General features: G+C 48.4%; 1 protein-coding gene across 5 annotated transcripts in view; it reads left to right on the forward strand.

Annotated features, from left to right (window-relative positions):
- The window catches only part of TOX2 (TOX high mobility group box family member 2), a 134,844-nt gene that overhangs the window by 35,565 nt on the left and 84,305 nt on the right, over positions 1-14,974 (forward strand). The gene's annotated exons all lie outside the window — the stretch shown is intronic.

Below are 14,974 nucleotides of genomic sequence, written 5' to 3' on the forward strand. Positions count from 1 at the left end.
CCTTTCATTATAGTAGGTGTGTTTCGTGTGTATTTTTCTCCTGTCATCATCGAATCAAGTGTACGGTTTCCCTATATATTTGTTTCTTGCATGACTTTCCTGTTTGTGTCCTGTGTCCTTTTGTTTATCAGCATCTTGCTGTCTCTTTAATTTGACTGATATGTTTCTACGTCTTATGTATTAACTGTCTCGTAGTTGGTGCTGATATTTTCTTAGTCTGATGTCCTTTTCATTTTGGTTTTATTATGCTTCCTTCTACAGAAGATATTAATGCATATATATTTGAATCTGTCAATCTCCCTTCCTCTGTGATTGCTTCAAGGGCTGAGGAAGTTATCTTGGTGCCATAGATCTGATAAGCATTCTGTTCTGTTTTCTGATTATTTCCCTATAACGTGACTTTTTATATTTAACTCTTTAATCTGTTTAGAGTACATTTTGGTGGGTGGCTTGCAGTGGGTATCTAGTTAAGTGTTCCTAAATAGGAACAGGATAGCCCTGTTATCCCCATTCTGTTTTTTAAATAATTGGTCTTTGTCTCTTTGTCTCCAAAAGGAGAGACAAAATAGAATAGTTGTTATGAGGGTGAACTTTGGCAGAGTTAAGATGCTGGTCTTGCCATTTTCTAGCTGTGTGACCTTTGTTGCTTCAATTTTACCATTAATTTTCTCCTCTGTAAAGTGGGATAATATCTCCCTCATAAGCTTGAGTGAAATATCGTATGGCAAGGCATGTCACATGGCACCTGACATTGTGAGTGCCCTCTTTCACCATACATTTTCTTTTTTATTTTAATGTTTATTTATTTATTTTTGAGAGAGAGAGAGAGAGAGCCCAAGCTGGGGAGGGACAGAGAGAGAGAGAGGGGGACACAGAATCTGAACCAGGCTCTAGGCTCTGAGCTGTTAGCACAGAGCCCGATGCGGGGCTCGAACTCACAAACCATGAGATCATGACCTGAGCTGAAGTCAGATGCTTAACTGACTAAGCCACCCAAGCATCCCCATCATACATTTTCATACAGAGTTGGGTCTGATTCTGCACTTTCTCTTCTGTTGCACTGATTTAAAGTTCTTCTTTGGCATCATTATCATTCTCCTTTGGTTGTGGCTTCACAGAAAGTTTTAGTCTCTGGCCAAGTGAGACCCCTATCCATTAGTCTTCATTTAGGAATATTGCTGCAAACTCTCCCTGTTTTTTTCAGTGAATGCTGATTCCTCCTGCCCCCCCCCCCCCGCACTGCAGCCCACCTCAGTGATTTATAGACACCCTCCCGCCTCCCATCATTCATGTATACCCCTCCCAGCTGCCTTGCCTTTGCTCACTGTGGTCCCTCTGTCTGACAGGTGTGTGTCAACTGCTCTTACCTGGCCTGTCTCAATCTAGTGCCTTGTCACCCCCACTCCCCCATCATCAGTGCTGGTGCCTGCACTCCCTATGGACCCCAACCATCCCCAGGGATCATTTTTGTGTCTAGTCCTCAGAGCCTGGCCCATGGTCAGGTACATCATAGGTACTCAGATCAGGGATTGGGGAAGGCAGGATAATCCCCATGACCTTCAGCTTTGAGGACAACCGGGCTAACTCTGGCTTCTTTTGGAGGCACAGGCTCAGGGGACCTAGTAACGTAGTGGTTGTAACCCTCAGCACGCTGTTGCCAATAACTGTAGGCCATCTACTAGCTCTGGCCTCAGGTTTCTCCATGAGATAAGGAGAAGGTCTCTGAGGCCCCTGATTTATCTTAAACTGGGTGGCTATAAAGTGATGATGAATTAGAAGAACTCACTGGCATATGCTGTGCCTTGGAGTTTGGGTTGCCCTCTCTTTCTCTTTTCTGGGGAGAAAAGGTCTGTTAGGACACAGGTCCTCCATTGCCCTCCTGGCCTCTGTGCTTCAGGGACCTCAGGAGAACCCAGACTTGGTGTATAAGGGTTCAGTTGTCAAGAGCAGAGGGATGGGGGTGGGAATGCAGCCTTCTAGGGCACCTTGGTGTGCCCTCACGCGGCCAGGCTGCCCTCCCAATCTGCCAGCTCTAGTCCTGTTTTATGGGGGAGAAGCCTGAGGCTCTGACAGGTGAGGTCCTTCCCTTGGCCACAGGGCCACTTGGCTGAGTGCGAGCCTGGGAGTGAGTGAACTCAGGGCTGCAGGCTTCCAGAGCTGCACCGCACCAGTGTTCTCAGCTCCCAAGTCCAAAGGCTGGTTTTAAGACGGCCCTTAAAAAATGAAGCAGCAGTGTTTACAAATATCATTTCCTGTTTTATCTGGTACTGACAGAAGGAAGTGAACTTGGTACTTTGTCTGTGTTAGGTTTTGGGGTTAGATGCATAAATGCCAAGTTCAGGTGACCTAGAAAACCTTTCTAGGTCAAATTACTATTTCAAAAGATTTTTTTTTCTTTTCTTCCTTTTTTTTTAACCGTCCCACAATTCGATGCTGTCGTTGAGACATATTTCCCCTCCAACAATGCAAGCCCTTTGTGGCATGATTGAGGGCTTGTTTTGTAGAGCCGGGGAGAAAATATCTCCCAAATCATCTGCTGCTCATTGTCTCAGGCACTTGCTCGCCCCACCCCCCACTCCATGCCCCAGTCCCGCCCAACACACGCTCATGTGGCCTCTGGTTAATTGTCTTTGGCAAGGATCAGTTTTGGGACTTGTTCCCAACCGCTCGGAGGAAAGATAATTGTCAAGCACGAATACTGGCAGTACTGGCAACCTGAGGCTCTAGACCGCTGACCACAACCCAGCCTCTGGGGAGGAGACTGGGATTGGCCAGCTCTGCCCTTGCAGCATAGCAGGGCAATACCACAAAAATGGAGCAGCCTAACTGTTAGAGCATCGGCCCTGGAGGTGGACTTTCTGGGTTTGAGTCCTGATTCTACCACCTACCGGCTGTATGGCCTAGGGCAAGCCACTTACCCTCACTGAACCTCAGTCATCTCATCTGTAAAATGGGAGCCTTGAGAAGATGGTGTGAGTCAAAATTTACAAATCAATTAAAGGAGTGCCTGGCTTCTGCAAGCACTGTGTAAATGTTGCACAAATTAGTTAAAATAAATAAGTGCTCTGTTTTTAAAAAATGTTTTTAATGTTTATTTTTGACAGAGAGAGAGACAGAGCATGAGTGGGTGGGGGTGGGGGGGTTGCAGAGAGAGAGGGAGACAGAATCTGAAGCAGGCTCCAGGCTCCGAGCTGTCAGCACAGAGCCTGACGTGGGGCTTGAACTTACGGACCGCGAGATCATGACATGAGCCAAAGTGGGACACTCAACCGACTGAGCCACCCAGGTACCCCAATAAATAAACGCTCTTAGTGGTAGCAGACATTATCCTAAGTCACCCATGTCCCTCCTCAACTGAGACACTCATTCTGCTGGCCGTTGAGAGTGGTGGCTGCTGTCGCCTCTCTGGGTACTGCCTTTGTGGAAGGAGGGGGCCTTTCCCAAGCTTCTCCCCCTCCCCTGGGGCAGCCTGAGTCCCGAGGCTGGCTCACCTGGGAATATAGCTTTCCTGTTGAGCTTCTCCAGCTCCAGAGCTCTCCTGTGGACAGGCTGCTGCCTCTGATGTGACTTTATCACAGTTCAACTTGTCCCTTTGCCCAGTCCTGCCTCCCTGCCTTTCCTGTGGTGCCCCCCAGTGAAACTCCTACCTTCACTCTCAAGGTCTATTCCCAGGACCCTGCCCTAAAACCACAGGTAACCACCAGATGTTGAATGGATCTTGACATCCATTTTAAAACACATTTATGTCACTTGCTTGCATTTCCAGAAGGTCTTTGAGGAACAGCTTTGGGGTTTCTGCACCATCCCTGTCCCCCCACATCTTTGTGTGCACCATTGACCTGCCTTGGCAAACTTCCCCTGCTCTGTAGGGTCCTGGTGGAACGTTTGAAGGTAGGTTGGTGATTTCAGGACCCTCTTCTGGCAGAAGAGGAAGGTCTAACTCTGGGACAAACCACCAAAGTTAAAACCAACCAAACTGTTTAAGGGACCCACAGAGCCTCACCCATTCAAACCCTTTATGTACAAAAAAGGAAAGTGAGGCTCAGAGAGAGGAAGGTATTGTTGGAAGCCACACAGCGAACAGGTGCCTCTCCTTTTCCCCCCAGAGGAGATAGTGCTTTGGGAAAAAGTGGGACAGGCTGGTCTTAGGAGTCAGACATGACATAGTCGAGTATGGTGTTATGGTCCAATAAATGCTTTTATGGTGCCCCAAGCAGAGGGCAGCCAGTCTCTTTGGGGGCTTCCTGGACAGGGCGGCATGGAGTGAGTGGGAGTTAACTGCAAAGAAAGGGAAGGGAAGAGAGGTTTGGGGCTGGGGTGGGGGGAGTGCAGAGCCTGGGTGTGTGTGTGAGAGACCTCCTGGAAAGGCAGAGCAGGGGAGGAGCCCCAATGAGGGCCAGGAGGCCACCAGCAAGGTTGGGTTGGCAGGGGGCAGGTTTTCAAGTGCTTTCAAAGACTTTGCCCCAGTGGGGAGGATGGGACTTGAAGGAGAGGGTCTTGGGCAGAACCAGACAGGGGCCTTATCTCTCCTGACCTACTCTTGTCCCTCACTGCCAGCTCAGGTCGCTGCTCGGGGAATAGTTATAGAAGAAATGAGTGAGCGGATGAGGGAAGGGAAGATTGTGCTGGAGAAAGATGGCTCCACTGCAGCGTGGGCAGGGCCGAGCGGAGGCTTTGAAGACACCAGTTCTGGGTTGGGGAGGGTATGCGGCTCTGAGCTGGGAGTTCAGGTCCCTGTCTTCCCTCCTCCCACCCCAGAGAGGCCCACTGGCGCCAGCTGAGAGGAGACTGTGGGCACACGAGGGGTGCAGGTGGGACCAGCTGAGAACACGCACACCGGCATCTCCTGCCACAGAAGCCCGGTGGGAGGCCCTCCAAGTCTGAGCCAGATCTGATGGGGTCCTTGCCCTGCTCTTGGACAGCCTTATGTGACCACACCCTGACCCACTTCCCAGCCTGCTCTCTCCAGCCACAGGCAGCGTCTGCAGTCCCCTCGGAAACATTCCCCCTCTCAGCGGCCAAATGAAAATGTTTGTTGAAAACAACATGTGCATAATTAAAGCTTAATGAGCGCTTGTCTGTTTGGAATGTGCAATTAGATTTATAATCGGGGATGGGAGCGAGCTCCAAATGGCTTTAAATGGAGCTGAGAGAGAGGATAATTTTTGCCATAAATCTGCGGTAGCTCGGATGGTGTGGAAGCCACCACCGGCCCACCAGGCAGCCATGCTGTGCCCGCTGGGCTGCCCTGTCCATCCGGCTCTCCTGGCAGCCACAGCTGGCTGATGGCCTGTGTGGGACTCAGCAGGGGTCTTTGAGGTGGTTCTGCTCCGGGCTGGAGCGGGAGCTCCCGTGTGTCTTCCTGCCTGCAGTCTCTGAGCACTGTGATCAGAACCGACTGTGCGGAGAGGAGGGTTGGTGCCGAGTCCAGCTGCCCCGGCCTGTGAGGGCTTGGCCGAGCAAGGAATGCTGCACCCCCACCACATCACCCCTGGGCCGGGGGGTTGCCCCATGTTTTATTCTCTGCTGTAACCCAGTACCTAGAACTCAAGTAAAATATGAGTGGTGTGCCTCTGTCCCAAACTCTTGCCTTAAGTCACTCTCTGTGCGCCTCAGTTTCCCCATATCTATCACAGAGAACTCAGCTATTGGTGATGTGCACTCTTCTATCCCCAAGGTTCTGGGTCTACAGCAGAGAGTGGCTGCATCTCAAGCAGTGCCGTCCCGCAGAAATGTCATGCAAACCACATTTGTAATTTTAATTCTCTAGTAGCCACATTGAAAAAAGGAAAAACGGGGGACGCCTGGGTGGCTCAGTCAGTTAAGTATCCGGCTTCAGCTCAGGTTACGATCTCATGGTTTGTGAGTTCAAGCCCTGCATCAGACTGTCTACTGTCAGTGTGGAGCCTACTTCAGATCCTCTGTCCCCCTCTCTCTGCCTCTCTCTCTCTCTCTCAAAAATAAACATATAAAAAAAGTAAAGAGAAACAGGTAAAATCAATTTTAACAATATATTTTAGGTAGCTTCATACATCCAGAGTGTTATCATTTCAGCACGTAATCAATAGAAACATATTGATGAGGCATTTTACATTCTTTTGTTGTTGTTCTAAATCTTTGAGACTGGTGTGTGTTTTACACTAACACACATCTTAATTTGGACTAGCCGTGTTCCAAGTGCTCAGGGGCCAAATGTGGCTGGTGGCCACCATACTGGACAGCACAGGTCTAGATGGAGAATGGCTAGAGCCAGTTGAGAAGGGTCTGCTTCTCCATCTGTAAAATGGGGACACTGACTTCTATCTCCCAGAGGTGGCAGGTGCCAGGTAACCCCACCACGGGAGTTGTAGTGATCACTGTCTTTTTATGCTACCTCTCAATGTATATTAAGACTGAACCAGGAAGCACCATCCACACCAACTCTTGTCAGCAGTGGGGAGGAGGGGCCTGCAGTAGCCACAGCTCTGGGCTTGCTCACAAGCCTGCTCCCAGCCCCACTGGGCATTGTTTCCCCTCACTGGTAGATGAGGCCCCAGGCCCAGAGTTGTGCTCTGGTTCACACAGCTGGGAAACGGTGGGGCTGGGAAGCCAATATAGGCTTTTAGGGGATCAGCAGCCTGGACTACAGACTCAGCTCTGCCATATCCTGGCCGTGTGGCCTTGGGCAGATCCCCTAACCTCTCAGCCAGTCATAGTGCTGGATTTCTCTGGGCAGAATAGGAATGTGCACTATGCCCAGCAATGTAGGTACACCAGTAAGGAGAAAAACTTTTTTTGGAGAGAAATGATACTTGATATTTAGAAACAAAGCATGAAAGTCATCATCATGGAAAAGAATCAGCTCTCAGACTGTCTTAGAGATTTTAGTTTACAAATTTTATTTCAAATTATGTATGGCAGGTAGAGGCATTAGGGGGCTTTCCCATGTTTGAGACCTCAGAGGTTTGCATGTAGCCCCACTGTTTCCTCACCTATGGAATAGAGGTAGTTACAACGACCTCCCAGGGTTGTTCTGAGGATTAAATATAAGTAATAGCTGACAATTATTGAGTTCTTTCTGTGTACCGGGCAATGTTCTGTGTACTTTTGTATATTGACTTATTCAATCAAAATGATAGTCATACCCATTTTCCAGATGAGGAAACTGAGACACAGTAAGTTAGTTAAAAAGTCACACAGCTTGAAGAGCAAGGCTGAGATTTGGACCTGGGCAGCCCGGCACCAGGGCCCATGTTTGTAACCACAACACTATCATGCTTCTCTAAGTGCATTTGCGCCCGAGGCTCTATCGCTGGCCCCCTTCCATCTGCCCTGTGCCTCTCTGCCCCTCCCTCCTGTCTCCCTGGTCCTGATGTGCATCTCTCTGTGATTCTGCCACGTAAAACCGCACTCTCGGCAGGCCCAGGGTGCAGCTGCCACATTCGCTGCCTCTAGCTTTTGAGCCGTGTTTTATCTGTGTAGAAGGAATGTTCTCACGGCCCGACGTGGGGGCAGGCAGGTGCAGTATAAGCTGCTTTGATTGTTTCCTCTTTAGATCTCTGTGAGGTGCATCTCTCCCTGTCTGCTACGGGCTGTGCTGGGGGCTGTGCATCCTTGGTCTTTGATCTGTGTCTCTGTGTGGGAGTGGGGAGCAGGGGGAAGAGCTTCTATAGAACAACTATTGCTTTGGTACCTGGAGTCAAGGCCAGGTTCATAACTGGCTGGGTGGGTTTGGGCAAGCTCTCCAGCCACCCTGAGCCCTGCCTTGGTCATCTCTACGACAGGGCTGGTCATGCAGCCCTGGCATTTCTGGGAGGGTTCCAGCGATGACCAGGCACAGCTCTCAAATGAGGTCTGGTAGGTGCTCACGGGCCTGAGCTCGCAGCAGCCTCGGATGCCGTGTTCCCTGCTCTTTGCCTCGCCAGCTCCTGTGTGTCATCTGTCATGGAGCTTCCAAGTTACCTTTTCAGGACGCCTCTCTTGAGAGGCCTTCTTCCTTGCTTCCGCTCCCCTGTGATAACCTTATCCTGCCATTGTCACATTCATCAAAGAAGAAGCCATTACTTGATATCTGGAGTGCTGAAAACTCATTGCCGTACTTTGCAATGTTAGTCTCTCCAAATCAAGCATGAGCTGAGCTTTGTAGGGCTCCGGGGAAGCACAGAGTCCTAGAGTAGAGGGACTTTCATAAGCAGGAGGTTCTGGGACTAGCTGAGCCCTAGAGGTGGACGTGTGGCTATTGGAGTAAGACTGGCATTGATTGCCAGTCTTTCAGAGGATTAAAGACTTTCAGAGGCTGGGTGAATGAGAAGCTGTCACTGACCAATTGGGACAGGCTTCAAACAAGTTTGTATAGTTACTTATTCCCATCTTAGGACCAGAACCGCGTGTCTTTCTCACATTTGGAGAATGGGAACATTTTATTCTTTGAAACTTCTCCATAGAACTGGGGACTCCTTGAGGGCAGGGACTGTGTCAGAATCATTACCGGGTGCCTTGTGTGTCACTACTATGTTGGGCACATAGTATACACTCTCTAGACGTTGTTCAATAAACAGCAGTTGCCCCCTCTGTAACCTCAGAATCCCTTTGCTTTTACATTTCTGTGCCTTGTGACAAGTTTTATTTATTGTAAATACTCAGTGGTTGGGAGTTTATTACTTGGTACATTCTGGGTGCTTAATATATGATATACAAGGGCATGAACTGATTTCATTTTGCTTCTGCGTATTTAAATTAGATCCTAGACCCAGGACAGAGAGTAAGAGTGAATGAGGGGAAGACATGGGAGGGTGGGGTCGAGGTGAATGAGTTGACCTTGAACAAGATGGAGATACTTCACCTTTTCAGACAGAAAGGAAGGAGGTCAGGATGGGTGAGCTGTCAACAGTGTCGGGGAGGGGAGAGATTTGAAGGGGTAGCTAACAGCCTCAGTGACATAGGAGACATGGTCCTGTACTAGATGGAGGGGGTTGTGGCTGACATAGGGATAGGAGTTTAGCACATAATAGCAATGATAGTTTAAATCCAAGGTCACACACAACTGGTTACTGGTGGAAGTAAAACTCCAATTCAGGAATCCATGCTGTTGCCCAGTGTACCACACTACATGTAGAAGTTGAATTAAGACCAGAGCAACTTGAGATGGAGGCTTTACGGTTGGGCCCAAGAATGCAAGTCTACAGAAGCAAGCAAGACCACTAAGGGTGGAGCGCACAGCCAGAAACAAAAGACCTAGGGAGAGTTGGATTTCAGTGGGTAGAGAAGGGGAGGAGGGGGATGCTCCACACTGTCTATGGGACAATATGTGTAAAGTCAGAGGCTCTGGAGGTTCCTGCAAGCTTTAGGGAACACTGTGGGAGCTGAGGCTCAGGGGCAGTTGTCATGGAGGGTCCTGTATGGCACAGCTAATGATGTGGTGTCACTGCAGGGTTTTGATCTGAGCACTGAAGTGATCACTAGTGATAGCCAGGGTGGAGGGTGGATTGGGAGTGGGGGTAGCTGAGCACAAAGACACTGTGGGTGTTTGGATTAGGGGGACATAGGAGTGACAGGGTCCAGAGTCATCCTGGAGGTACTGCCTGTGTCCTATGCAGAGGGTGACATCTTCTCTCATGGTGGCAGACCACTTGGAGAAAGAGCAGGTTCATGCCCATGTCATGAGTTCAGTGTGGGGTGTGTGGAATTTGAGATGCTCATGGACCAGATGTCCAGAGGGAGACTGTATGTCAGAATCTGGAGGTAACTTGGCTGAAGATAAGCATTTGAGAGTCAGTGCTGTGTTATAACCCTAAGAAGCCATGACATTGTCCAGAGAAAGTGTGGCTCCAGTGAGAAGGAAATACCAGATACAGTTATCCACCCACGTATCCATCTCACTCACCCATTCAACCCATTCCATCAAACCGGGCATCCCACCCATCTCTCTGTCTCACCCACCATTCCAAGCATCTTCTCATACACCTACCTCTTCATTCTCACCCCAGCATCCCATCTCATCACAAATTCCATGCATCCATCCATCCTTCCTACCCTCCCGCATGTCCTGTCTTCTAAATCTGCTATCCAGTCACTGAGTCATCTGTTTATCCACCTACTGGCCCATCGATTCCATTCATTCCTCCAAACCACTTATTTTCTCTACGCACCTGTCATCCACCCATCCATCAATCCCTCCCTCCCACCGACCCACCTATATACCTACCCACCATCCATCCACTCATTTTACCCATTACAACTATTTCCTTCTTTTTTCACTATGTCAACCACCAGCCACACGTGACTTTTGAACACTTGAAGTGTGACTAAGTCTAAACTGAGAGGTGCTATAATGTAAAATACACACCAGATTTCAAAGACAGTACCAAAAAAAAAAAAAAAAAAAGACTGTACACCATCTCATTCACAATTTTTATGTTGATCACACGTTGTAATCATAGTATGGTAAAAATATTGGGTTAAATAAACATGTCATTAAAATTAATTTCCCTTGCTTGTATTTGCTTTTTTAACTGTGACCGCTAGAAAATTTAAAATGATATAATGTAACTTGCATTTGTGACTTGCATTATATTCCTATTAGACTGTGCTGACCTATACTATCTATCAGCCAGCCAGCCATCCATCCATCCATCCATCCATCCATCCATCCATCCATCTTATCCTTCACTCCCTCACTTCTCCCATCCATTTATCCATCCAGTTATCTCATTTGTCCATCCCACAGGTATTTAATTTACAGCTAATATGAATCAATGACTCTGTGGGTCATAGGAATGAGGAAACTGAGGCACAGAGCAGCTAGGGCGCTTGCTCAGGGTAGTGCTGATGGAGCTGGCATCATCTGACTCTAAGATCAGGGCTCCCAACTTTCACCTTGGCTGCCTATTTGCTAAGTGTCCTTAAAGATAAAAATGGGATCTAGGTTGGGAGAGCTGTTGAATAGGAGCCCAGGAACCCCTCTTGCCCAGGGACCACATGGCGTGGGGGGAGATACAGACTCTTTAGAAGCCTCTGTGAGCAGAGTCCCTGGTGGCCGTCATGAAAGGGTTATCCCCACACATTCGATATTTGCAAAAATGTGGGTCCTTTCAGATTCCAAAACTCATTTCCATGACAAAACTCTTGGGAAGAGAAGATGAAGGTCTGGCTTTTACAGAACAATCTTCCAGCTGTAATGAGGACTGAAGATGGCGATGGGAAAAGGAATTATAATTAGAATATGAAATGGGGAAAATTAATCTATTCCAGTCAGTGGTGAGAGGATGTTCTCCTGGCGTTTCGTGGAAATTCTTAGGCCCTTGTTTCCCCTGCATTCCCCCACTCCCCGATTTTAAAGCATACAGAAGGCTGTGTGGTGTGAAAAAAATATTTTTGGCTGAGGGACTGATAGACTGTGAAATATGCACAGAATTTAAGTTCTTGTGTGTCTTTGCTTTGTGTATGTGTCTACATGCTTATGCCTTATATGTTTGTGTGCACATTTATGGAGTTCTATTTATACAGCTGCAGGTGAATGTATATTTATATACATCTGGGCAACGTTTCTTGTCCGTGTGTGCATCCTGTGGGCATTGTGGTTCAGTCATGTAAAGAGTCTCATGCTTGTGCCGTAGACGCCTTTGTGTTGGTTTGTGTTATCCATGGATGTGGTACGTGTGTGACCAAATGCATTCTTGAATGCTGTGTTGTGTGTGACATGGTTCCCCCACTGGTTTGTGGTGTGTATGTGGTCACCATGCTTGGGCACGCTGCGTCCATTGTGTTCACTTGTGTCCACATACACACTCAGCATTTGCTGTGTGGTGGCTGTCGATATGGGCATTCATGATCTTGTGCACACAGAGGAGGAAGTAGCCCTGCTTTGCCCTTTGACTTCTCCCCTTGGCTTCTTTCCCCCAGAAAGCAACCTCCCCAAAAGGGCTGAGGAGGTAAGCCCCAGGCCATAGGACCTTGAGGGTCAAGCCAGAGGAAGCCTGGGACCCTCGGGATCATCCTCTCTCCTTCCTCCTCCTTGCAAGAAGTCTGGCATGGTAGAACACTGGAAGGCCGGGGGGGGGGGGCCTTCCACCCCCACCTCGGGTTCTTGGCTGCTCAGTAGCCAGGTCCCAAGCGCAGTGTGCTCCCAGTGCACCTGCAAGACACCTGGCAGTAACCAGAGGCTGACCCAGGCCCTGCCTTGGGAACCTCTGCCAACTTCTCAGGTCCCTTGAAAGCAAGAAGCAAGCTTTACTTTGGTGTGGGGCAGCTCTTTCTTGGGTGAATAAACGAGTGAATGAATAACCCCCTAGAGGCAGGCTCTGGTGACCTGATGTGGTCCACGGGCCAACCCCCTTGCATCCTCCAGCATACACACATCAAAACCCAGGGTTTTCTCTCCTCATGTCCCCAGAGCCATTCCCCACGGCTCACTGCAGATAATGCCTCCCTCCCTGAACCACTAACACATACTTATTGTGTGCCACCTAGTAGGTGCCAGGCCCAGGCTAATGATTGGTTCCATAGTAGGGTGCAGCAAAGCCTTGATCCCCCCTCTTGAGGAGCTTCCAGCCTAGTGGGAGAAACCAAACCAAAGAAGCAGACAAGAAGCTGTGAAGAAGCTGTCAAGAAGCTGTGAAGCCCAGCTTGTCACTAAGTGTGCAATTTTGAGGCAGCTGCTAATCCTTCCAACCTGTTTCCTTGGTTTTAAACAGGGAAAATAATACCTGCTTTCACTGGGTTGTTCTGAGGATGGAATAAGATCTTTTATGGAAAGTATTTTGCTCAGTGCCAAGCATATTCATTCATTAACCAAATATTTGTTGAGCGCCTGTTGTGTGCATTGGGGAGAGCAGACGGGTTCCTCCTTTTGCGGTGATTCCGTTGTAGTCAGCAGTTAATAACTGGGCTGTTTCTCGGGCTTTGGGGGGACAGCTTTCCCTTGCTTCTTTGATACATGTTCCTGTATTTTTAACCTCTGCCATACTGTTTGATTACTGTTGCTTTATAAATGTTTCAGATATCTGATTAAACTCTAGTCCCCCTCCATTTCTAGTCATTCTTTCTTTTAGGACATACTTACAAATTACGTGTGGTTTTTAAAAACGTTCTACTTTTATCAAAGTAACAAATGGCCATGGTGACACATCAGAAAGTACCCAAGAGCTTAGTCCCTTCTGATGCCAGCCTGTTCCAGGTGCTTGGGGGTTTGGAGATGACCGGACACAGTCCTAGCCTCCATGCTGCTCCCACTCTGGGGCGGAAGACAGATGTGGAGACAATCTGTATTGTAAGAGAGACAGCCAGAGGAGGCGAGAGCATGGCAGGCCTCCTGAGGAGGTGATTTCTGAGCAGGGCCTTGAAGTGTGAGCTCAAGGTGCAATGTGGTGGATGGAGCCCTGCATTTGGGGCTCTAGGGATGCTGCAGCCTTTTCTTCTGTTAATCCTGCAGTCACTGAGGGACTCTGCCCATCCCTATGCCGGGAAGACATTTGGGAATAGTCATTAATCCTACTGCCTCGATGGGGAGACTGCACTAGGAAAAGACAATATGAATGGTGCAGTGGTTGCTTCATTCATTCATTCATTCATTCAACAAGCAATAATTGACTTTCTGCTTTGTGCCAGGCACTATTCTAGGTGCTTAGGAGGTAGCAAGACTAAGATCCCTGACCTTTGAGAGCCTCAGTTTTAATAGGGGGAATCTACTATAAGCCACGAGCATGGTAAATAAGTAAATGATATAGAACGCTAGAAAGTAAAAGGGTCTATGGAGCAAAGAATGAGGTAGAGCAGGGCAAGGGAATTGGGAAGGATAGTGCTGGTGCGCTCGCAGGACCCACACAGGTAGGAGACTGGCATCAGAGCCAGTTGTTGAGGAAGGCCTCTCTGAGTGACAAGGGTCCAGACGTCTTGTGCGCGATTGTGGGAGGGTCGATTTTTACAGTCTCCATGAAGGTGCTTGGCGATGCCTATCAAAATTACAAATGCACACACAGTTGGACCTGTTATTATTATTCAAACTAATCCTACAGATAAACTCACACCCATGCGAAATGATTCGTGAGCGCACTGCTGGAATAGGGAAAGACTAGAAACAGCTCAATTGCCCGTGAGCTCACCTAGTTAAATATATCTGTTACATCCCTACTATGGAATACTAGGTACCGGAAGACAGAATTATGTTCTGATATAAACGAGTTCCCAAGATGTGTTGCTAGGATAAAAATGAGGTGCAAAACAGTGTGTATAGTATGTTGCCATTTATGTGAAAGAAACTGCTCTAACATGTATATATGTGGACCATCTCTGAAAGGATATAAAGGAAGCTTGTAGGTACAGTGGTAGCCTCTGGAGAGGAGCGTTGGATGGCTGGGAGGTGGGGTGGGAAGCAGACTTTTCACTCTGTTGCTTTTTGTGCTTTGGAAATTTTGAACCATGTGAATATAACCTAATAAAACAATTAAATTTTCAATTAAAATAAAATGGCCAGCTGCCATTGGGGCCCCACCCAGAACACAGGATCCCTTTACTAGCCTGCACAGCAATCTCCCATCTGCCAGGAACACTGGCTGCAAATGGCTCACAGCTGGCACAATTCTCTGGGGAACTGTCCTTGGCCAAATGGGGGCTGCCCTGTTCAGAAGATTATGCCTTCCCCTATCCCCTAAGGGCAGCCCACAGCCAGTGACTGACTTAACTCCGTGGTGCAATTCATGCCCCACAGCCCCCCCTGGGATCAGGCTACAGCAGGCCTCCAGCTGAGATTGTATCTTTGCTTAGCTACTTCCACTGCCCTGTCCTGCTTCCTTCCCTCCCTCATAGTTTCCTAAAGAGCACTTCTCAAAAATCACATGCATTTGAATCCTGGTCTTAGGCTCTAAATTTAGGGAACCTGATCCAAGACACCTATCTCAATGGAAGAGAACTTACTGGAAATGAGCTAAGTGCTCCACATGTTTCCGTGAAGCACCCCATGGAGAGGAGACTACTGTCATTATCCTCATTAAACACATGA

This window comes from Panthera onca, chromosome A3, assembly GCF_046562875.1.
Source record: "Panthera onca isolate mPanOnc1 chromosome A3, mPanOnc1 haplotype 2, whole genome shotgun sequence".
Classification (NCBI taxonomy): domain Eukaryota; kingdom Metazoa; phylum Chordata; class Mammalia; order Carnivora; family Felidae; genus Panthera; species Panthera onca.